Here is a 24,101-nt window from a genome sequence, read left to right as displayed (position 1 = left end):
GCAACCGGCCGGCCTCTCATACTACAAGGCAGCGGCGGACGCCATGTTGGCAGACCTGCGCCACGACTGCGCTGCCGTCGCTTTCGCCGTAACGAGCGACGACAACCAGTGGTGCCAACAGAACTTGCTGCCCACTCTCACCAGGAATGCGTCTGTGAGTTTTCTGCACGTTTCATTATTAGGATACCTTGGCAGAACGAACACCTGTGAACGAAAAATACTCTTTATTGCCTTCTTTTGGGTGATAAGTTGGTCTTATGGTTTTCTGGGCATTGATTCCACATTTAATCTCGTTTTTTTCTTTTCTAAAGCGTACAGTCTTGTCAAAATGTGGCTTCGCTATAAACCAAGAAACTTGCTAAACACTTGTTACTTAAATGAGAAGTAATTTAGCTTTTCAATATAGACAAAGATCTTATTTAAGAGCTCCTTAATAGAGAGGAATTTTGTATCCATTGGCTCATGTCCCACTGAAGTAACTAACTCTAGTTAACCATTACGTTGGCACTCCAGTGCACCCAGTACTGTCTTTCCATCACTTTGGAATCTTGATGAAAGTGCTCACCTTCTTCATCATTGATGTAGCCCAAATTTTCCGAGATAAATCAAAATTACCCTTCAAAAAGTACGTTGTGAAGCTCATCATACAGCATAGATTCTTGAAATTATCCTGCATTTTGGCCGTAACAGAATTATGGGTAGTTTTCATTGCCTAAGAAATTAGCAACAACCGCTTTGTATTGTACCGGTCACTCCATCCCACTCGCAGTCATTTTTGATTGGAATCAGACATCAGTTTTCGAACGTCAGGTTGGAACGTTATGCTTATGATGGTGAGCTAATTGGCTGCCTAAAATTGGTACGACGTGAGGTGAATCTGTCTGTGGAAACTGGGAGAACCCCATTACGGGGAATTTTGGACATGTCTATTGCTCCAGCAATAGTGAAGTATCAGACAAGATGAAAGATGGCTTCTTCTTCGATCTCTTTGAAATTCGGCAATAAAACATAGTCTAATATTAAATTAAATCTAAAAACATCTGTGATCTTAGATAAATGTGGTGCATCAAATGACACAACAATATTTTAAATAGCTTAAAAACTACAAACGTTAATATTTCTCAGTGACTAAATATTTTCGCAATGAACCTCTGAATTAACAACTTCATACAGTTTCAACGATCAATATCTCTGATGATAGCATCGCACTATAGCCATCATCCCCGAAGGCTGCATGCCTGTGTCTGTTTTAATTATTGACTTATGACATTTTTTATACCTTTTTATTGCCCAAATGTCTGTCAGAATACCATACTTTCTACAATAACTCAGCAAATGAATACATCATGAATACCTCATATTTGGTCATACTTGTGTATTACTTAATGAATAGTTCACTACTTTGCTGTTAACTTTATTTAAATATAATTATAACTGATAATGTAAAATCATGGTAATTTAAGAAGTGGCCTATCGCTTATGTTAACTGACACCACTATTGAAAAGAGTGCCGAACGATGACTATCGAGCAGTCATAAATAATTGTGTTTCAACACTTTGACATTCTTTGCCACGTGAGTTTAGCGCGATCGTATCGCTGACGTATTAGAGCACAATCTTTGCCGCTGTTGGCATAGTGACTTAGAGTTGTTTATGTTTATCATTTTTTTTCGAGTGTTAAAGTAATAAAAGTTATTCTGAACAATTGCGTATTATTCTGTAGTTCGTGCATACTAGAAAGTCGCCACAGTGGTGACCCTGCGAAGAAGACGCAACAACACACACACCAAGTCGAAATAATGACTACACCGACATCAGCAGCGGAAAACAGTTTCGAGGAGGAACAAAGTACGTCGCCTGCCGCAAGCTCTTCCACAGGAGAACATAGAAGTACCCCTATAGGCCAAGGAAATGTCAAACTCCCTGCTTTCTGGACAACGAGGCAACAGCTGTGGTTCACACAGGCGGAATGTATATTTCAACAACGCAAGGTAGCCTGTGATAGTGATAAGCTCAACATTCTGCTTTCACGTCTAGACTTGGAAGTGATAGAAGAAGTGGAAGATACCTTGTCACAACGCAGTTACGCAGCGTCAAAAGAGGCTCTAATACAACGCTACACTTTACCGACGGAACTACGTCTTCAAAAAATCTTCACTGAACAATGTGTGGAACACAGGCTTCCGTCGCAAGTCCTCAGGTCATTACGCACATTGGCGGGCAGATATGCTGCCAGAACAATCTTTAGGGGTACTGTGGCTACATGAACTGCCAGCCAACATCCGCGCCATCATCGCCGCACAAACAGATGTACCGTTAACGACATTGACAAAGAAGGCAGACACCATGGCAAATAATTTAAGAGAATCTTCTGCTTATGCAACGGTCAATACAAACCACAATAGAAGCACGCGAGTATACAGCAATATAGAGTCAGACACCGTGGATTCCGTTTCAGGCATTACTTCCTCTCATCTCCAGCACACATCGTAAGAATCCGTCATAGAACAGTTGGTAGCACAAGTGGCAAAACTTAACGTCTAAGTCTCCAAGCACCAACAACATTTACAAAGCCGTCGCCGGAAAAGACGCAGGAATAACATTCCTCAGAGCCAGTCAGAACATTGGTGCTGGCATCACAAACGCTTCCGCGATTCTGCTCGTCAATGTGCCCAACCCTGCAGCTTCCCAAACTTCGGAGACGGACATTAATGGGTGCGAATGTTCGTCATCAATCTTTTAGGAGCCCGGAGACAGAAGGAAAACGAAACGGTGCTAAGAAAACGATATCTATGGTTAGCAAGTCGGACAGACTATTCATCCAATGCTTTACATTCGGAGAGAAGTTTCTGATTGATACAGGTTCAGAGGTTAGTGTGTATCCTAGAAGTAATAGTGATATCCAAAGAATTACGTCACATCACGTGCTCACTGCCGCCAACAACTCTGCAATCCCCACTTATGGTGAGAAACGATTGGCGTTACATCTCGAATCTGATTACAAACTGGTATGGACTACCGAGCGAGGTGGCGCAGTGGTTAGACACTGGACTCGCATTCGGGAGGACGACGGTTCAATCCCGCGTCCGGCCATCCTGATTTAGGTTTTCCGTGATTTCCCTAAATCACTCCAGGCCAATGCCGGGATGGTTCCTCTGAAAGGGCACGGCCGACTTCCTTCCCCATCCTTCCCTAATCCGATGAGACCGATGACCACGCTGTCTGGTCTCCTTCCCCAACCAACGGTGGACGGTGGTATGGACTTTCATAATAGCACATGTACCGGACCCTATTACTGTTACAGATTTCTGGTGCAAACATCACGTTATGCCAGACCTTGTCAATCGACGACTGGTTCCGATACGCAAGGAAAAGACATTGTCTCCCCTCACTTCCGCATCGGGGCAAATGCAGTGCGAAGTGCCCGATCATTCTAACACTTCCTCCGTGCCAGAACGCGTCGCTACGAATTCGTGCTTACAACAATACGGGACGCACATGAGTGAGCCACGCAAGAAGAAGTTTCTCAAATGCAACGATTCGTTTGTTGTAGGCAATATGACAACATCAAAGGAGGACGCATCTTTTCGCAGCATACTTCAAGGCTTTTCAGCAATCACTCGCCCGGCGAACGCCACAAGGAAGTGCTTTCACGAGACACAGCATCACATCCGCACGAAGCCCGGCCAACCAGTTGCATTCCGTCCAAGACGTCTGTCTCCAGAGAATCTACTTGGCGGAGGCGGAGTTTGATCGTCTTTTGGCGATAGTTATAGTAACTAGGTCAGACAGTGCGTGGGCTTCACCCATCCATATGGTTCGCAAGAAAGACAGTTCTTGGAGGATAAGTGGTGATTATAGGGCACTCAATCCTCGAACAATTCCGGATCGGTATCCTGTTCCCAATGTGATGGATTTCAATTGTAATATCGGCAATGCTCCACCTTCAGTTTGATAGACTGTGCGAAAGCGTACTTACAAATTCCAATGGCACCAGCAGACGTTCAAAAAACTGCAGTGATCACACCGTTTGGCCTGTTTGAATACAACTTTATGCCATTTGGCCTTAGAAACGCGGCCCAGTCTTGGCAGCGGTTTATGCGTAAAGTGCTACGAGAGCTGCCATTTGTTTTTTGCTACATGGACGATGTTTTAGTTTTCTCCTCATCGACGGAAGAACACAAAGAACACCTGCAGCTGCTTTTACAGCGTTTTTAACGCTATGGCATCTTAGTTAACGAGGCAAAGTGTGCATTGGGCAAACAGGCAGTCAAATTTCTCGGATATGTGGTCTCGGCAGCAGGTCTACTACTGCTGCTTGAACTTCTGGAGGCAGTTCAACGGATGCCCCTCCCAGTAACGTACAAAGGACTTCGCCGATTCCTCGGCATGCTCAACTACTACCGCAGCCATTTACTTCACCTAGAGACAGCCCAAGAACCACTCACGGCTCTACTCACAGGAAAAAATACTACAGGAAACCATGTAATACCATGGACATCAGAAGCTGCATATTAGGGCACAATCTTTGCCGCTGTTAGATAGTGACTCAGAGTTGTTTATGTTTATCGTTGTTTTTCGAGTGTTAAAGTAATAAAAGTTATTCTGAACAACTCCGTATTATTCTATAGTTCGAGCATACTAGAAAGTCGCCACAATTGTTTCAGCACTATTCAGTGACAATTCGCTCTCATTTAACACGAGGACACCTCCGCAAAAAATGCTGATTTATTTATTTACGAAAATACTTTCATTTATATTTATTGTGCGTGGTCTGAGCGTAACTGAATGTCTGTAACATTTCTTAATTTAAATACTGTTATAATATATTATTTTAGCGCAAGAAGTGTTCAAGTAGGGTCAAATCATATTGTAGAACTTAAGTAAGACGTCTGTTTGGTGGGGACGGCATTCAGCCAACTGAAAAGCAGATAGTAGAGGAACTCCACTGAGTCAAGTGAAGAGAGACACTTTTTCAAGTGAAGAGCTCAATGGCGCGATACTGAACACTTCTACATTCGTTCTTGAAGAAGGCAGACCTGCTATTCTTTTTAAACGGAGTTGTGCGTTGCCCAATTATCTAATGAGGGAGCAGCTTGAGGTAAAGGCGTATATAGTGCTGGTTAGAGAGCAAGTACTCAGCAAGAGAAAACCGTTCCCTTGCGTCGCAAGGTACTGCAATCAAACCCTCTTTCGATTTTGATGGAGATACATCAAGAAACGTCTTGCGGAAATACTTCAAATATTTTAATTTCTGGATAAGGCTCCCTCAGACTGTTTCATTATATCAATTTAATGTCCATAGATGCTAGCAGAATATATTCAGATAAATGAATATAATCCTGCACCTGCAACAGACATCGCAATGGGAACAAAATGATTGTGTCTAAAACATTCAATACAACAACAATGCTGTGCTCCATTAAATTATAATGAAATAGTGTACGTTCTTGTGACATTACCTAAAAATTTTCTGCTAAATAATTGCTCTCTAATCTGCATTCCATACGGGCAAATCAATTGCAACTTTTCCTGATGTTGCTCTTACCTTAGGTAATTGGGCTATAAACAGCTCTGTTTAGCAAAAAAATAGATCGATAGTGTCTTAAGGTGGAGGTGCACACATTTGTTTTCATTCCCAACAGCTAGTGTGTTATAAATAACTTGTAGTTGTGATTCTGCGGTCAAATAGTCTATGCATCAACTAGAATTGCAAATCAGTAAAATAAACAGACATATTAAAAAGTGAATAATTTTAAAAAGGGTTATATTCTAATGTCTGTACTTGAAGTACATGAGAGGGAAATACATTCAATAATGTTTGTTGAAGACAGTACATCTAAAATAAACAGAATAAGGTCCTACGATATCTAATTACAATACAGACAGAAAATAACCTTATCAAATTAAGTAAGTGTGGCGAAAAGAACGTGGTGAGAATGGTAGCAGAACCCCCAACTAAATAGTCATCCAAGATGCTCGAAAATTAAATCCACTTCGTGATGACAATGCACGAAATATACTTTGCAAAAACAGACATAATGTCTTATGGGATAACAGCAATCAGTGATTTTATAATGTTACTTAAAATCCGTCTTGATTGCAAATTTTTTATTATTCATATGACCGGTTTCGGTTCATTCAGAACCATCTTCAGATCTGATATTTCAGTTACAGGAGTAACCCGTCCAAATCCAGCAACTTTCACATGTGACGTAGCATGTGACTGAAATATCAGATCTAAAGATGGTTCTGAAAGAACCGTAACCGGTCATATGAATAATAAAAAATTTGCAATCAAGACGGATTTTAAGTAACACGAAATATACGCCAGCTCAAAATAATTCCGAATTCTGTATAATTTACACAATAACATATGAGAGACAACGAGCAAAAACACACACTCTTTCTGTTCTCAGTTCCGTATTGCAACTGGAAAAAGTTTGAGTTCTGCACTGGAGCACATTCAGATGTTGCACATGCTAATTCTCTCCAAAACTTGAAGTATTGTACTGGCCATTCACCGCCCAGCATCCGTCACCCACTCATCCAAAAAACGCACTATCTCACCGGCAGGTCTGCCTTCTTCAAGAACAAACGTAAAATTGTCCAGCATCGCTCGCTTGAGCTCTTCACTCGAAAAGTGTCCGCCTCCTGTTGACTTCAATAATGATGCGCCTTTCTCTGCTTCTCCACTGTCTGAAGGCTGTTGTCACCAAAATTCATTGTTCTTTAAGTTCTACAGACGTAATTTGATTCAACTTGACTACTTCCCAGGGTAAACTAATATATTACACCAATATGTAAATGTAGAAATGTTATAAACATTGTCATACTCAGACTATACAGGAGAAATATAAATAAAGGTTTGTTCGTAAATAAATAAGTCAACGTTCTTGCATAAGTGCACTCACGTTAAATGACAACAAACTGTCCTTAAACATTTTTTAAACAATTACTTACATGTGATGTTAGTATCGTCTTCTGGCACTCTTTACAATAGTAGTGTCAGCTAACACATGTGGTTGACTGCTTTTTACATTACCATTATTTTATATTAGCAATTGTAACCAGTCTTTAAATAAATATCTGGCAAAATTAGAAACATATTCATTAAGCAAATATGACAAGATATGAAGTGTTCATACTGCATTAATTTTGTGTGTTATTGTGGAGAATACGATGCACTGACAAATATTTGCATAGTAAAAAAGATGTAAAAGCCATAATACGTCAATAAATAAAATAGATACAGATACATAGCCTTCAGGGATGATAGCTATGGTGCAATGCTATCATCTGAGCTATTATTTGTTGATATCGCATGAAATATTTAAAGGTTATTAATGGTAAGATTCATTGTGAAAACGTTTAGTCACTGTGAAATATTAACGTCTGTAGTCTTAAAGGTACTGAAAATATTTTTTGTGTCATTGGGTACATCTCATTTTCCTGAGATTCCTGATGTGTTCAGTTTTGCTCTATTATTTAACTGTGATTTACTACAGAATTTATAAGAACTGTAAGTAGCTATATTTCAGACTGTTTGGTATTGCTGGTGCGTCAGTGGCCCTCTTAAGGGAGCGACTGCTGTCCAGGTTTTCAGGTTTTACCTGCTTTCTGTTACTCGCTTCACGTCTCTGCACCTGAGCCGGACCATACCAGTCACTCTGCTGGACTATCCGTCAGGCCATTCCACCCAGCGTTCTTCTGCACAAATGAATTCACCTCCCTTCATACCAATTCTAATTGGTCAAATAAATCGCCTACGTGCCTATTACATTACAAACTGTATATCACTATTTCGACAAAGACACCTTTTTAAAAATTCTGTTTGTTAATTATAAACAATGGCAGTGATACATCATTTTTGTTAACATAATAGCGTGTGTCTCTCTAAAAAAGCCTTTCATTCAAAAAGTTTGTTAGTATCTCTGACATAACCAAGAAAGCACACTTTGGATTTCAGAGGTTTCTTAAACTTAAAACAAAGTATGCACATTCACTCCTATGAATAAATCTTTCCTGTGAGACTGAAGATGTGAACTGGATTGCAATATTGCCACCTCTCCAATATTCATTGCTGCTCTCTGTTTGATGTCTTTGACTATGTAGGAACCAATGGAAGAGAGTAATGGTGGTCGCATCTACTAGAACTTAATAGAAACTAATGGATATGAACCAGAATGTAAAAAAAGTGCTGAAAAATTCAAACAATATTGAATGGCCAGAAAATTTCAGGGGCACAAAGTTCAATTTTGGGTCTACCTCTATTCCTTACCTGTATGTATTACCTTCCACTTAAACATTTAACAACCAGAATTGGTTCTTTTTACAGGTGATACTAGTGCCATAATAAATTCCATTAAAGAGAAAGCCATAGAAGAGCTCTTAATGATATTTTTTAAAGAATTATTACACGCTTCTCTGAAAATGGACTCTCCCTAAAGTTTGGGAAAACTCACTATGGTAATTTTTTTATTGTTTTTGTGATGTCTTCAGTTGCCATTCCCTCTATTTGATGTATGACTGTACAATTTTGGCCTGTACAATTTCAGATATCTGAAACAGAAGCATTATACATTGGGTACTTTAGTCTCACTCATAAATGTAACTCAGGAACAAGTCAAACCTAAGATATACTAGGAGGATTATAACTTACTTTATGAACGATTCTGCAATGGTGAATTATGCCATGTATGTCTTTGCTCTTTAGGCTGCATGTAATTGTCACAAACTAATTTAGAAATAGTTTTCCGTGATTTTAGGAGCATCTTATTTTTGGGCAGTTGTTTCCAAACTCGTATATATATATATATATATATATATATATATATATATATATATATATATATATATATATATATATATATATAGTCGAAGTTTTAATGTACTTGCACTAGGAATATTATAATTATTTTACAGAATTTTTTGGTTTCAGTATATATGTCTTTGTCCTCAATTACATTTATTTGTCATTGATCATTGCTATAAATATGACTGTCTGTAATTCCCTTAAAACAAATTATAAATATTTGTTCTGTTATTGTGGGAGCATGTCATTTTTGAATAGTTGCTTGAGTCGATCACAGTACTCTAATGAAATAGTAGAAAAACCACAAAAATCGAGTAAAGTCTTCATGACCTGCTTCCGCATTACAGTCATATTTATTAATGAGTATAGCGATAATTATACATTATATGGCTGTATAACACTTCGTTATAGAGCTGGTTAAAATTTGTCTAGAAATTTTCCACTTCACAGATCTATTTCTTCATTAGAAACTTTGAATGGCCTTTTAGAAGGATGTAAGTTTCCGTTTCTTCTATTACATCCATGAATTTACCTTTCTGTAACTTTTGTTATATGTGTAGTGATTCATCAGTGTTAGATATTTTGTGGTTGTGTCTTTTAAGTGTGAAGCGAAGGTCGATAAGCTATTGCTGCTTGTTGTCGTGTGTTCTTCAGATTGTGTGCTAACTTTCTTTCCTGTTCATCTAATATAAAAGTTTGAGTATTCTACACAGTTAATTTTGTAAATTCCTGAAGGGGGAAAGGCTCTGATTTCCGTAGTATATGTCTTAATAATCGTTGTAGATTGTTAGTGATCCTGTACCTAGTGTTAAATAGTTGAAGGAGATGAAAATTTGATTGTTAAGGGGAACTGGAACTCAATAGTAGAAAAAGAAAGAGAAGGTTGGCAGACATGATATTGCGAGAAGAATTTGACAAAGATCTAAAAGATCTAAATCGAAACAAGACCCCGAGAGTAGACGATATTCCGTCAGAATACCTTTGGGAGAGCCAGCAGTGACAAAACTCTTCCACCCAAGATGTATGAGACAGGTGAAATACTCTCAGGCTTGAAGAAGAATGTAGTAATTCCAATTACAAAGAAATCAGTTGCTGACAGATGTAATAATTACCAAACTATAAGTTTAATAAGTCATGGCTGCAAAATACTAACACGACTTTTTTTACAGAAGGATGATAACACTGATAGAAGCCGGCCTTGGGGGAGATCAGTTTGCATTCTGATGAAATGTAGGAACACGCGAGGCAATACTGACCCTACGACCTATCTTAGAAGATAGATTAAGGAAAGGCCCACATATATTCATAGCATTTGTAGACTTACGGAAATCCTTTGGCAATGTTGACTGGACCACTCTCTTTAAAAGTCGGGAGGCAGCAGGGGTAAAATACAAGTAACGAAGGGCTATTTACAACTTGTACAGAAACTAGATGCAGCTATAAGAGTCGAGGGGCATGAAAGGGAAGCAGTGGTTGAGTCAGGCAGGATTGTAGCCTATCCTCAATGTTATTCTACACGTACATTTAACAAGTAGTAAAGGAAACCAAAGAAAAATTTGGAATAGAAATTAAAGTTCAGGGAGAAAAAATAAAAACGTTGAGGTTTGCCGATGGTGTCATCGGCAAACCTCAACGTTTTTATTTTTTTCTCCCTGTTATTTTCTCCCTGTAATTCTGTAATTTCACCATATCCCACACATTTTCGGTTGGCGACAAGGTTGGTGATCTGGCGGTAAAGGAACAAAGGCTGACATCCTGTGACACCAAGAAGTCACGTGTTCATGCTGCAACATGTGGTCGTGTATTTATCTTGCTGAAAAATGGCGTCTGGAGTGTTGTGCAGAAAGGCTCCAGACGGCTGCAGGTCATCAATGGTGTCTGTTTTTTCGGACATATCCGAAAGAACAGACACCATATCCATATAGTATATAGTTCTGGAAATACCGGCCATGATCTTCTTCTGTGCGGATGCACACATATTCCCCGAACTCTTACGGGACTTGGTAAGAATGTCTTCCATGAGTAATGAGTGTGTTCGGGTGGGACACTACGAGTGTAGTGAGTGGATATACAAGGTGAGAATGTGGGTCTCGCGGGGGGCGTGCGCGAGATGTCCCTGCAGTCACGCTATCCTCGGGCCGTCGGTGGCTCAGATGGATAGAGCGTCTGCCGTGTAAGCAGGAGATCCCGGATTCGAGCCCCGGTCGGAGCACACATTTTCACCTGTCCCCGTTGATATATATATCAACAATCGTTAGCAGCTGAAGGTATTCATATAATTCTAATTTCTTAGGGAATGGTCTGATGACACGACCTGGCCCATCTCGTCGTGTTCTACTGCCTTCCACGAACCATTCTGTACTCACCCATTGTACTGCCGAAACGCCTCATCCCACATGAGCAGCAATTCCCTGGATGGATGCATCACATTTCCTCATGTCAATAATGTTCCCTATTTCAAACTCGCTGATTTTGATGGTACGGTTAGCGCACACTTCCTTCTGCAAGACATCCTGGACGTCTGCTCAAGTCACACTGATCGACTACCGGTACCTTCGGTTTATAGCGACAACGAGAGCTGCAGCGCCATTTTACCGACAGCTGGTGTTGCGTTGACCTCGAACCCGTGGGCCGACATGGCTCGAATGCCAATCGTTTTGCGGACCTCACCAATGTTCATATCCTATGAATACGACCGTTCTGTCTCTAGTCATTCATGGTGTTCTGTTTATTCTGACCATGACTGTAGTTTGCAGAAACTCGGGGTGGGTTGGGATTCTCTATCAGAGTTGGATAGTAAATATAACAACCCACATCTGGCAGTAAGAGCTTATATACTCTTGTACATTTACATACAGAATATGGAAATAAGTCAGGAAAATTGAGAAATACGGGGAAAACGGAAAAACAGAAAATCGTGAAAATACGGAAAAATGGTAAAAAAGTGTAAAAAAGGGTAAAACCCGGATACAAAATATTGTACTGGATATCTATATTTATACAGAGGAAGTAGTTGAAATCTGTGGCATAAAGAGAATATGAAAGTGTCCGGAGATCTCTAGGACACTTTTTTATAAGGTTACAAGTTTGTACCAAAGAAGTAAACTATTAGAATCACAGCACAATCTGCTCCCAAAATGACAGAGATCTGAGCTAAAGATTGAAGAATTTGCAGACTACTCGAAAAACAATGTAGTTTGTTATTTATACAGAGGGAGTAGTTGAAATTTTCCACATAAACACTGGGCATACAGTTAGTTCCAAAGGAAAGTATACGTCGTTATCTGTATGAAATAAAAGACATTGTTATAAATATATGTTTACGTGTAAATAGGTGCTAATACTAATTGCACAATTACGTAATGGTTAATCCAATCGCCGTCATTATCGATTATAGCTTGGCACCTTTTTGGCATGCTTTTCACGAGATTTTCTGCATATTCTCTCGGAAATGATCTCCATATCGTCCTGATTTGATATGACAGTTGCTTCAATTAATATATCGGCTTTCCTTTAAGCTTCATGTTAATAACCGCGCTGAATTAGCCGAGCGGTCTCAGGCGATGCAGTCATGGACTGTGCGGCTGGTCCCGGCAGAGATTCGAGTCCTCCCTCGGGCATGGGTGTGTGTGTTTGTCCTTAGGATAATTTACGTTAAGCAGTGTGTAAGCTTAGGGACTGATGACCTTAGCAGTTAAGTCCCATAAGATTTCACACACATTTTTTTCATGTTAATATACGACAAAACATTTTCGATCGGATTTGCATCCGGAGACATTGCAGGCCAATCCATCGTGGACGCTCCGTTGTCTTGTTTCCACGCTGTATCTACACCTACATCTATACTCCGCAAGCCACCCAACGCTGTGTCGCGGAGGGCACTTTACGTGCCACTGTCATTACCTCCCTTTCCTGTTCCAGTCGCGTATGGTTCGCTGGAAGAACGACTGTCTGAAAGCCTCCGTGCGCGCTCGAATCTCTCTAATTTTACATTCGTGATCTCCTCGGGAGGTATAAGTAGGGGGAACCAATATATTCGATACCTCATCCAGAAACGCACCCTCTCGAAACCTGGCGAGCAAGCTACACCGCGATGCAGAGCGCCTCTCTTGCAGAGTCTGCCACTTGAGTTTGCTAAGCATCTCCGTAACGCTATCACGGTTACCAAATAACCCTGTGACGAAACGCGCCGCTCTTCTTTGGATCTTCTCTATCTCCTCCGTCAACCCGATCTGGTACGGGTCCCACACTGATTAGCAATACTTAAGTATAGGTCGAACGAGAGCTTTGTAAGCCACCTCCTTTGTTGATGGACTACATTTTCTAAGGATTCTTCCAATGAATCTCAACCTGGTACCCGCCTTACCAACAACTAATCTTATATGGTCATTCTACTTCAAATCTTTCCGCACGCATACTCCCAGATATTTTACAGAAGTAACTGCTACCAGTGTTTGTTCCGCTATCATATAATCATACAATAAAGGATCCTTCTTTCTATGTATTCGCAATACATTACATTTGTCTATGTTAAGGGTCAGTTGCCACTCCCTGCACCTAGTGCCTACCGCTGCAGATCTTCCTGCATTTCGCTACAATTTTCTAATGCTGCAACTTCTCTGTATACTACAGCATCATCCGCGAAAAGCCGCATGGAACTTCCGACACTATCTACTAGGTCATTTATATATATTGTGAAAAGCAATGGTCCCCTGACACTCCCCTGTGGCACGCCAGAGGTTACTTTAACGTCTGTAAACGTCTCTCCATTGATAACAACATGCTGTGTTCTGTTTGCTAAAAACTCTTCAATCCAGCCACACAGCTGGTGTGATATTCCGTAGGCTCTTACTTTGTTTATCAGGCGACAGTGCGGAACTGTATCGAATGCCTTCCGGAAGTCAAGGAAAATAGCATCTACCTGGGAGCCTGTATCTAATATTTTCTGGGTCTCATGAACAAATAAAGCGAGTTGGGTCTCACACGATCGCTGTTTCCGGAATCCATGTTGATTCCTACAGAGTAGATTCTGGGTTTCCAAAAACGACATGATACGCGAGCAAAAAACATGTTCTAAAATTCTACAACAGATCGACGTCAGAGATATAGGTCTATAGTTTTGCGCATCTGCTCGACGACCCTTCTTGAAGACTGGGACTACCTGTGCTCTTTTCCAATCATTTGGAACCTTCCGTTCGTCTAGAGACTTGCGGTACACGGCTGTTAGAAGGGGGGCAAGTTCTTTCGCGTACTCTGTGTAGAATCGAATTGGTATCCCGTCAGGTCCAGTGGACTTTCCTCTGTTGAGTGATTCCAGTTGGTTTTCTATTCCTTGGACACTGGACACTGACAAAAAAATGGTTCAAATGGCTCTGAGCACTATGGGACTCAACTGCTGAGGTCATTAGTCCCCTAGAACTTAGAACTAGTTAAACCTAACTAACCTAAGGACATCACAAACATCCATGCCCGAGGCAGGATTCGAACCTGCGACCGTAGCGGTCTTGCGGTTCCAGACTGCAGCGCCTTTAACCGCACGGCCACTTTGGCCGGCTGTATGCAACTGACAGTAGCACCCAGTTTGCCCCGTTCGAACCAAACGCATCAGAAGGCTAAATATACAATCATGAATATAAATAAGTGACGCTTCCGATATTTTGCACCCATTTTAAACTGCAACCAACAAAACATTCAACTGTGACACTGTCTGTCTATACACCGTGCAAAAGCGCACTGATTACAGATTCCAAACTACTACCAGATATTTCGCTGCGGGCCTTACATTTAAAATCATGGCTCACACTTTCTTATGCAACTGACTGTATGTGGAAGGTATGTGACCTCACACAGATACACTTAGAAATAAAAAAAACAGCACACAGACAGAGTAATAGGAATATGTTGTAGAGAGGGACTGTATGTCCTTAATGTAACCACTGGATACAGGAGAGGGAATGACACTACAAATGCGTTAATAGAGAGAAGACGGTGCATTCTAGAGAGACATAGTAACAAAACGAAATTGTCATATTCCCAATAGTTCTGTGTGTGTGTGTGTGTGTGTGTGTGTGTGTGTGTCTGTGTGTGAAGAACCAGTAATGATATTCCCAATCCTCATCACAGCTAAAAAAACTGATTTTTTGAAAATTACCTAGCAGCATTTTTACAACACGGGTTGGGTTGGGGTTGGGTTGTTTGGGGAAGGAGACCAGACGGCGAGGTCATCGGTCTCATCGGATTGGGGAAGGATGTCAGCCGTGCCCTTTCAAAGGAACCATCCCGGCATTTGCCTGGAGCGATTTAGGGAAATCACGGAAACCCTAAGTCAGGATGGCCGGACGCGGGATTGCACCGTTGTCTTCCCGCATGCGAGTCCAGTGTGCTAACCACTGCCGGCCGGCGTGGCCGTGCGGTTCTAGGCGCTACAGCCTGGAGCCGAGCGACCGCTACGGTCGCAGGTTCGAATCCTGCCTCGGGCATGGATGTGTGTGATGTCCTTGGGTTAGTTAGGTTTGGGTAGTTCTAAGTTCTAGGCGACTGATGACCTCAGAAGTTCAGTCGCATAGTGCTCAGAGCCATTTGAACCATTTTTTTGCTAACCACTGCGCCACCTCGCTCGGTTTTACAATATGTTCCCAGCTATAAGATTCTACTGTGACGTAAACTGTAGGCATCCATTCGGTCTCCAAACTATTAGCTCTATACATAGGAATGTAGCGTGGAAAAAAAAGTTTCTGACGTGCGCTAAGTTTTCTTACCCTCGGTCGTTTTATTATTGTGGAATGTAATTTGTACAGCACCCTTTATTTGCATTCTGAATGCTGCGGTATTCTCTCCACATACATGGGAGCTGCAAGTCACTTGTATTTGGAATTGTGCTGTATTTTGATGTATTGTAAAGTGACATGATTCCCTCAACGCAGAGTGATACACGTGGATCACTTGTCGAATCTAGTACAAACGAAATCACGATAAGTTGCACAAGCATGGGCAGCATGCATTTTATCTGCGTTACTTAGACTACCACCTAATACTGTTTGTCGGTGTTTGTCTAATGTTTTTAAACCATTTATCTCACTTTTAACGATTCTTTCGATTGCTCCCTTTGGCAGTGTCAGTTGCGGAAAATATACAGCTCTCAGCACATATGTAACTGACTACTTAGGACAGAGTTAACAAACTGGAGAGAGAGAGAGAGAGAGAGAGAGAGAGAGAGAGAGAAATCTGGAGATACTGTGAGTTCGAGTGCTGACCATGTCTCACCGCTAGTGTGTGGAAGGTTAGGTATGCTACTATTGAATTGACAAGGTCTCTCGATAGCTCTATCTCCCAGTCTACAAATTCCTGCCACAGACCTATGTGTAACATTTCATCATCATGCATCATTAATTTTAAAATAAGCAATTACACTCTTGTTTTAAAGAGGATCTGGACAACATTAATTGCTTTTTCTCCCATAGTATGCATTTTGCTTTATAAAGTAACACTATGCGTGCAAAAAAAAAATTACGTCACACCTAACTTCTGGCCATTTGGCATCCACATCACAGTACACACACACACACACACACACACACACACACACACACACAATAGCGTAACTGGATTGCAAGTACATCCACACTTAAAGCCTATGACCACAAGTGCTGCCATCTTGGGTCTTTACTCAGAGGCTTTTCCTACTGGTATGAATAATCGACTAGGCTGCGTTTGACAGGCGGGAGTCTAATGCAAAATGTTATCTCTATGTCTATAATTGTAACTACTCAACGTGAAAATCGATTACACAAACTCGTGCTGTAGGTGTACAGAAACATTTATGAACACTTCTCGCAGAGTGCTACTGGTACGATATTTGGGTTTTTAACATATTTTAGCACATGCCAGAGCTTACTTACGCATTGATGCAGACATTCAGATTTTTCTCCAAATAGCGAGCAGTGCACACAGGCTCTTGGGCGGGCTGTGTGTGATAGCTATTGCCCGCTGTTACTGGACGTTGTGCAGTGGTCTTGTTGGTGTAGTACAAATTATTCCTACCGCCGTTCCTTACCATTATTGTGGAAGCAGTGCATACTGTGATAGCTACCAAACTCTGAGCAATACTTGATGCTTACACATGCCATTAATGGCTTCTAAACTAGCAGACATCTGCAAAGACGCATTAGTAAAATATGTATGGAATTCTTTGAACAGAGCTGACAGTGCTATCTGAGGCATAGGTGGGACTAGCAGATAATGGACGTGGCGCACTGCAGGTGTCAAAGCGTTGGCAAAATCTTCTTCTCTTTTGTAACTGGATATGTTGCATTCCACCACTGTCCGTGTGATGGACCAGCGTGCGTACATGTCCTGAAATACAATCCTATATTTAAGAACAGTGGTGGGAGTGGGGTAAGATAGTGTCACCTATGCACAGCTGCGAGTTGGTGCCGTCCTGCCTAAAAGCACGTGACTATGTAACTATTGGCTGAAATAAACAAAGGAAAACGATTTTCTGCTACAAATGAGTGGTGTTTTGGCCCAAAAAGTAATTCCAGTCTGAGACGTGCCAGCAACAACATCAACAGTACTGATGGCTTCAGCAGAGATGAAGTGATAAAATGGAAATAGTTATGATGGCGGTTCATCAGCGACTAAAAATTGAGTCCAGTATGCGGCCAGCGATCCTACAGGTATGTATTTAAGGTGATTCTTTCTCCATGCTGGTCTGTTTTCGTTATAGCTGGCATCTGATGGTTCATTTCTTCTTCTTCTTCTTCTTCTTCTTCTCTTCTAGATCTGATGGATGCATGCAGTTGGGTTGCACCTGCATCAACTTCTCATGACCTACCATGATGATGATGTATCCATTGCACAATCATGATCTGTTCAAGATATATTTGTCACACCTGCAGACACCACCACAGCCTCATCTGTCATCATCAGCATGGTAAGGACTGGTGACACCAGCTCACTTGCCAACCCAGCCACATTCTCACGCTCTGGACTATCTCACAGTCATAATGGACTTTCGTTCCTAAATACACTCAATGATAATACTGGTATTGTGTTGACCTGCAGGATACGATATTACAAGACATCACGGCAAATAACATTGTGATAGAGACTCGTTGACCTTATTCAGATGCTGCTAATTTCGTATGTAATAAAAAATGGCTACAAATTATTACAGATGGCTGCACATATCTTTTTTATACACAACAGTTATCCATTTTTATTTTCTTTGTATTTTATTGTATACCGATTAGGTTCCTTTCAGATTACGCTGATACAATAGCTCCCTACTTAGCACTCATATACAACCGCTCGCTCACCGATAGATCTGTGCCTACAGACGGGAAAATTGCGCAGGTCGCACCAGTATTTAAGAAGGGTAGTAGGAGTAATCCATCTAACTACATACCCATATCATTGACGTCGGTTTGCAGTAGGGTTTTGGAGCATATACTGTATTCAAACATTATGAATCACCTCGAAGGGAACGATCTATTGATACGTAATCAGCATGGTTTCAGAAAACATCGTTCTTGTGCAACGCAGCTAGCTCTTTATTCGCACGAAGTAATGGCCGCTATCGACAGGGGATCTCAAGTTGATTCCGTATTTCTAGATTTCCGGAAAGCTTTTGACACCGTTCCTCACAAGCGACTTCTAATCAAGCTGCGGGCCTATGGGGTATCGTCTCAGTTGTGCGACTCGATTCGTGATTTCCTGTCAGGAAGGTCGCAGTTCGTAGTAATAGACGGCAAATCATCGAGTAAAACTGAAGTGATATCAGGTGTTCCCCAGGGAAGCGTCCTGGGACCTCTGCTGTTCCTGATCAATATAAATGACCTGGGTGACAATCTGAGCAGTTCTCTTGGGTTGTTCGCAGATGATGCTGTAATTTACCGTCTAGTAAGGTCATCCGAAGACCAGTATCAGTTGCAAAGCGATTTAGAAAAGATTGCTGTATGGTGTGGCACGTGGCAGTTGACGCTAAATAACGAAAAGTGTGAAGTGATCCACATGAGTTCCTGAAGAAATCCGTTGGAATTCGATTACTCGATAAATAGTACAATTCTCAAGGCTGTCAATTCAGCTAAGTACCTGGGTGTTAAAATTACGAACAACTTCAGTTGGAAAGACCACATAGATAATATTGTGGTGAAGGCGAGCCAAAGGTTGCGTTTCATTGGCAGGACACTTAGAAGATGCAACAAGTCCACTAAAGAGACAGCTTACACTACATTCGTTCGTCCTCTGTTAGAATATTGCTGCGCGGTGTGGGATCCTTACCAGGTGGGATTGACGGAGGACATCGAAAGGGCGCATAAAAGGGCAGCTCGTTTTGTATTATCACGTAGTAGGGGAGAGAGTGTGGCAAATATGATACGCGAATTGGGATGGAAGTCATTACCGCAAAGACGTTTTTCGTCGCGGCGAGATCTATTTACGAAATTTCAGTCACCAACTTTCTCTTCCGAATGCGAAAATATTTTGTTGAGCCCAACCTACATAGGTAGGAATGATCATCTAAATAAAATAAGAGAAATCAGAGCTCGAACAGAAAGGTTTAGGTGTTCGTTTTTCCCGCGCGCTGTTCGGGAGTGGAATGGTAGAGAGATAGTATGATTGTGGTTCGATGAACCCTCTGCCAAGCACTTAAATGTGAATTGCAGAGTAGTCATGTAGATGTAGATGTGATGGACATGTGTACACTCCTAACGTCTATAATCGATGTAGACGACAGAGAATTATGTTGATTAACGTTGCTCAAGAAATATCATCTCAAATAAACGGGAAATGGTCCTACAATATTTAGTTAAAATACAGACAGAAAATATGCTTATGAAATGCAGTAAAGTTACGTTGAGAGCTTTACAAGGATGGTAGCAGAAATCTGAAACTACATTGTAATCAAAGATACACAATAACTAAATCAGTTTTGTAATCACAATACACGAAACATTCACCAGCTCACAACAGTTCAGAGTTCAACCATGATGATTTACAGATTATCAGACGCAGTAAAAAGAATAGTAACTAATACCCTGTCTATTCTCAGTTCCGTAATACAAGCAGAAAAAGTCAGAGTACTACACTGGAGATTTTTCTGTTTAGAAAAAGTGACAAAAAGCAGATTACAGAGTACCTGAGGACTCAACACAAACGTTTTGTCTCAAGTACAGATAGCGTTGAGGATCAATGGACAAAGTTCAAAACCATCGTACAATATGCGCTAGATGAGTATGTGCCAAGCAAGATCGAAAGAGATGGAAAAGAGCCACCGTGGTACAACAATCGAGTTAGGAAACTGCTGCGGAAGCAAAGGGAACTTCACAGCAAACATACACATAGCCAAAGCCTTGCAGGCAAACAAAAATTACGCGAAGCGAAATATAGTGTGAGGAGGGCTATGCGAGAGGCGTTCAATGAATTCGAAAGTAAAGTTCTATGTACTGACTTGACAGAAAATCCTAAGAAATTTTGGTCTTATGTCAAAGCGGTAGGTGGATCAAAACAAAATGTTCAGACACTCTGTGACCAAAATGGTACTGAAACAGAGGATGACAGACTAAAGGCCGAAATACTAAATGTCTTTTTCCAAAGCTGTTTCACAGAGGAAGACTGCACTGTAGTTCTTTCTCTAGATTGACGCACAGATGACAAAATGGTAGATATAGAAATAGACGACAGAAGGATAGAGAAACAATTAAAATCGCTCAAAAGGAGAAAGGCCGCTAGACCTGATGGGATACCAGTTCGATTTTACACAGAGTACGCGAAGGAACTTGCCCCCCTTGTTGCAGCGGTGTACCGTAGGTCTCTAGAAGAGCGTAGCGTTCCAAAGGATTGGAAAAGGGCACAGGTCATCCCCGTTTTCAAGAAGGGACGTCGAACAGATGTGCAGAACTATAGACCTATATCTCTAACGTCGATCAGTTGTAGAATTTTGGGACACGTATTATGTTCGAGTATAATGACTTTTCTGGAGACTAGAAATCTACTCTGTAGGAATCAGCATGGGTTTCGAAAAAGACGGTCGTGTGAAACCCAGCTCGCGCTATTCGTCCACGGGACTCAGAGGGCCATAGACACGGGTTCACAGGTAGATGCCGTGTTTCTTGACTTCCGCAAGGCGTGTGATACAGTTCCCCCACAGTCGTTTAATGAACAAAGTAAGAGCATATGGACTATCAGACCAATTGTGTGATTGGATTGAAGAGTTCCTAGATAACAGAACGCAGCATGTCATTCTCAATGGAGAGAAGTCTTCCGAATAAGAGTGATTTCAGGTGTGCCGCAGGGGAGTGTCATAGGACCGTTGCTATTCACAATATACATAAATGACCTTGTGGATGACATCGGAAGTTCACTGAGGCTTTTTGCAGCTGATGCTGTGGTGTATCGAGAGGTTGTAACAATGGAAAATTGTACTGAAATGCAGGAGGATCTGCAGCGAATTGACGCATGGTGCAGGGAATGGCAATTGAATCTCAATGTAGACACGTGTAATGTGCTGCGAATACATAGAAAGATAGTTCCCTTATCATTTAGCTACAAAATAACAGGTCAGCAACTGGAAGCAGTTAATTCCATAAATTATCTGGGAGTACGCATTAGGAGTGATTTAAAATGGAATGATCATATAAAGTTGATCGTCGGTAAAGCAGATGCCAGACTGAGATTCATTGGAAGAATCCTAAGGAAATGCAATCCGAAAACAAAGGAAGTAGGTTACAGAACGCTTGTTCGCCCACTGCTTGAATACTGCTCAGCAGTGTGGGATCCGTACCTGATAGGTTTGATGGAAGAGATAGAGAGGATCCAACGGAGAGCAGCGTTACAGGATCGTTTAGTAATCGCGAAAGCGTTACGGAGATGATAGATAAACTCCAGTGGAAGACTCTGCAGGAGAGACGCTCAACATGATCACTTCTCAGACTAAACCAATATATAACTTCAATATTTAAATGAAGAACTGTCATAAACATTCGGTTGAACATAGATCATTTACAACAGATTTAAGACTTAGTTGGTTCATAAATAAATAAGCCAGCATCCTCGCGCAAGTGTGGTCACAATAAATAACAACGAATTGTCGTTAAATTTTGTTTAAACAATTACTGATACTTTTTTGACATAAGCGTCTTTTGGTTCTCATTTCAATGGTGGAATCCGCTAACATATGCAGTTGACCACTTTTAAAGTAGCACAGGTTTTTAATAGCACTTTCAGTCAACATTTAAATAAAGTTACTTGCAAAATAGTAAACTGTTCATTAAATAACTAAACAATTAGGACAATGTTTGAGCAATTCATGACGTATTCGTTAGTTGTGTAACTGTGGAGCCTGCTATGTTCTGACAAACATTTGCGTAATAAAAAAGGTATAAAAAACGCCGTAAGTAAGAAATAAAACAGATACGTAGCATTCAGACGTGATAGTTATTGTGCAATGCTATCATCTGAGATAATGTGTGCTGAAATGGCACGAAACGTTTAAAAGTTGTTAATTCAGATGTTCACTGTGGAAATGTTGGTCACTGTGAACTATTAACGTCTCTAAAGATGAAACTTCCTGGCAGATTAAAACTGTGTGCCTGACCGAGACTCGAACTCGGGACCTTTGCCTTTCGCGGGCAAGTGCTAAGCCATGTCTCCGCAATATCCTTTCTTTCAGGAGTGCTAGTTCTGCAAGGTTCGCAGGAGAGCTTCTGTAAAGTTTGGAAGGTAGGAGACGAGGTACTGGCAGAAGTAAAGCTGTGAGTACCGGGCGTGAGTCGCGCTTCGGTAGCTCAGTTGGTAGAGCACTTGCCCGCGAAAGGCAAAGGTCCCGAGTTCGAGTCTCGGTCGGACACACAGTTTTAATCTGCCAGGAAGTTTCATATCAGCGCACACTCCGCTGCAGAGTGAAAATCTCATTCTGGTCTCTAAAGATGTTGAAAATATTGTTGTGTCACAGGATGAGCCTCATTTTTCTGAGATCACAAGTGTGTACAAATTTGCTGTAATAGTTGACTGTAAATTACCATAGATTGTCAAAGGGCTGCCAGAAACCATCTTTTAGCTTGTCTGACACTCCACCATTTTTAACGCATCATCTGCTGAAAGGCCATGCTAGCAACATCCGTCCAAATTCCCAGCTTTGGCATTTACCCATTTCCGTCGAGGCGCTCCTTGTCTCTGCACTGAGCTCGCTTCGTTCCGCTGACTCGTACCCAACCAAGCAAGGAAACTCAGCTCTCCTTACAAGGGAACCTCCCCATCGCACCCCCCTCAGATTTAGTTATAAGTTGGCACAGTGGATAGGCCTCGAAAAACTGAACACAGATCAACTGAGAAAACAAGAAGTAGTTTTGTGAAACTGTGAAAAAATAAGCAAAATATACAAACTGAGTAGTTCACGGGAAGATATGCAATATCAAGGACATAAAAAAAGCAGGACCGCTGTGGTCTCGTGGTAACGTGAGCAGCTGCGGAGTGAAAGGTACTTGGTTCAAATCTTCCATCGAGAGAAAATTTTAATTTTTTATTTTCAGTTTATGTGACAAACTCTCATGTTTTCATCACTTTTTTGGGAGTGATTATCACATCCGCAAGAAAACGTAAATCGGGCAAGGTAGAAGATTCTTTTTACCCATTCGCCAAGTGTACAAGTTAGGTGGGTCGACAACATATTCCTGTCATGTGACGCACATGCCGTCACCAATGTCGTATAGAATATATCAGACATGTTTTCCTGTGGAGGAATCGGTTGACCTATGACCTTGCGATCAAATGTTTTCTGTTCCCATTGAGAGAGGCACGTCCTTTCGTCTACTAATCGCACGGTTTTGCGATGCGGTCGCAAAACACAGACACTAAACTTATTACAGTGAACAGAGGCGTCAGTGAACGAACGGACAGATAATAACTATGCAAAAATAAAGAAAGTAAAATTTTCACTCGAGGGAAGACTTGAACCAACTGCAGCTGCTCACGCTACCACTGGACCACGCCGCTCCTGAGCTCACACTCTCATGATGTTGCCTATGTTGTCCATGGACTACTCAGTTTGTATATTTTGCTTATTTTTTCACAGTTCCACACAACTTCTTCCTGTTTTCTCAATTGATCTGTGTTCAGTTTATCAAGGCCTATCCACTGTGCCAACTTATAACTAAATCTGAGCGGGGTGCGATGGGGAGGTTCCCTTGTTAGTACTAGCCCTATGTGTACGAACAACTTGCCTATATACTCGCAACGTTACAGTGCCGATGAACCTAGTGGGCACACGCCTGTGAGGACCCCAGCTGGT

The 24,101-nt window shown here is 41.4% G+C and overlaps 1 non-coding gene across 1 annotated transcript; it reads left to right on the top strand.

Moving 5' to 3' along the window:
• The first annotated feature begins 22,588 nt into the window (after positions 1–22,588).
• Positions 22,589–22,663, top strand: Trnas-cga. Its single transcript has one exon. It is a non-coding gene; the product is annotated as a tRNA-Ser (tRNA).
• Positions 22,664–24,101: the final 1,438 nt, after the last annotated feature.

This window comes from Schistocerca piceifrons, chromosome 3 (assembly GCF_021461385.2).
Source record: "Schistocerca piceifrons isolate TAMUIC-IGC-003096 chromosome 3, iqSchPice1.1, whole genome shotgun sequence".
Taxonomy (NCBI): domain Eukaryota; kingdom Metazoa; phylum Arthropoda; class Insecta; order Orthoptera; family Acrididae; genus Schistocerca; species Schistocerca piceifrons.
This window is presented reverse-complemented; position numbering and strand designations above follow the sequence as displayed.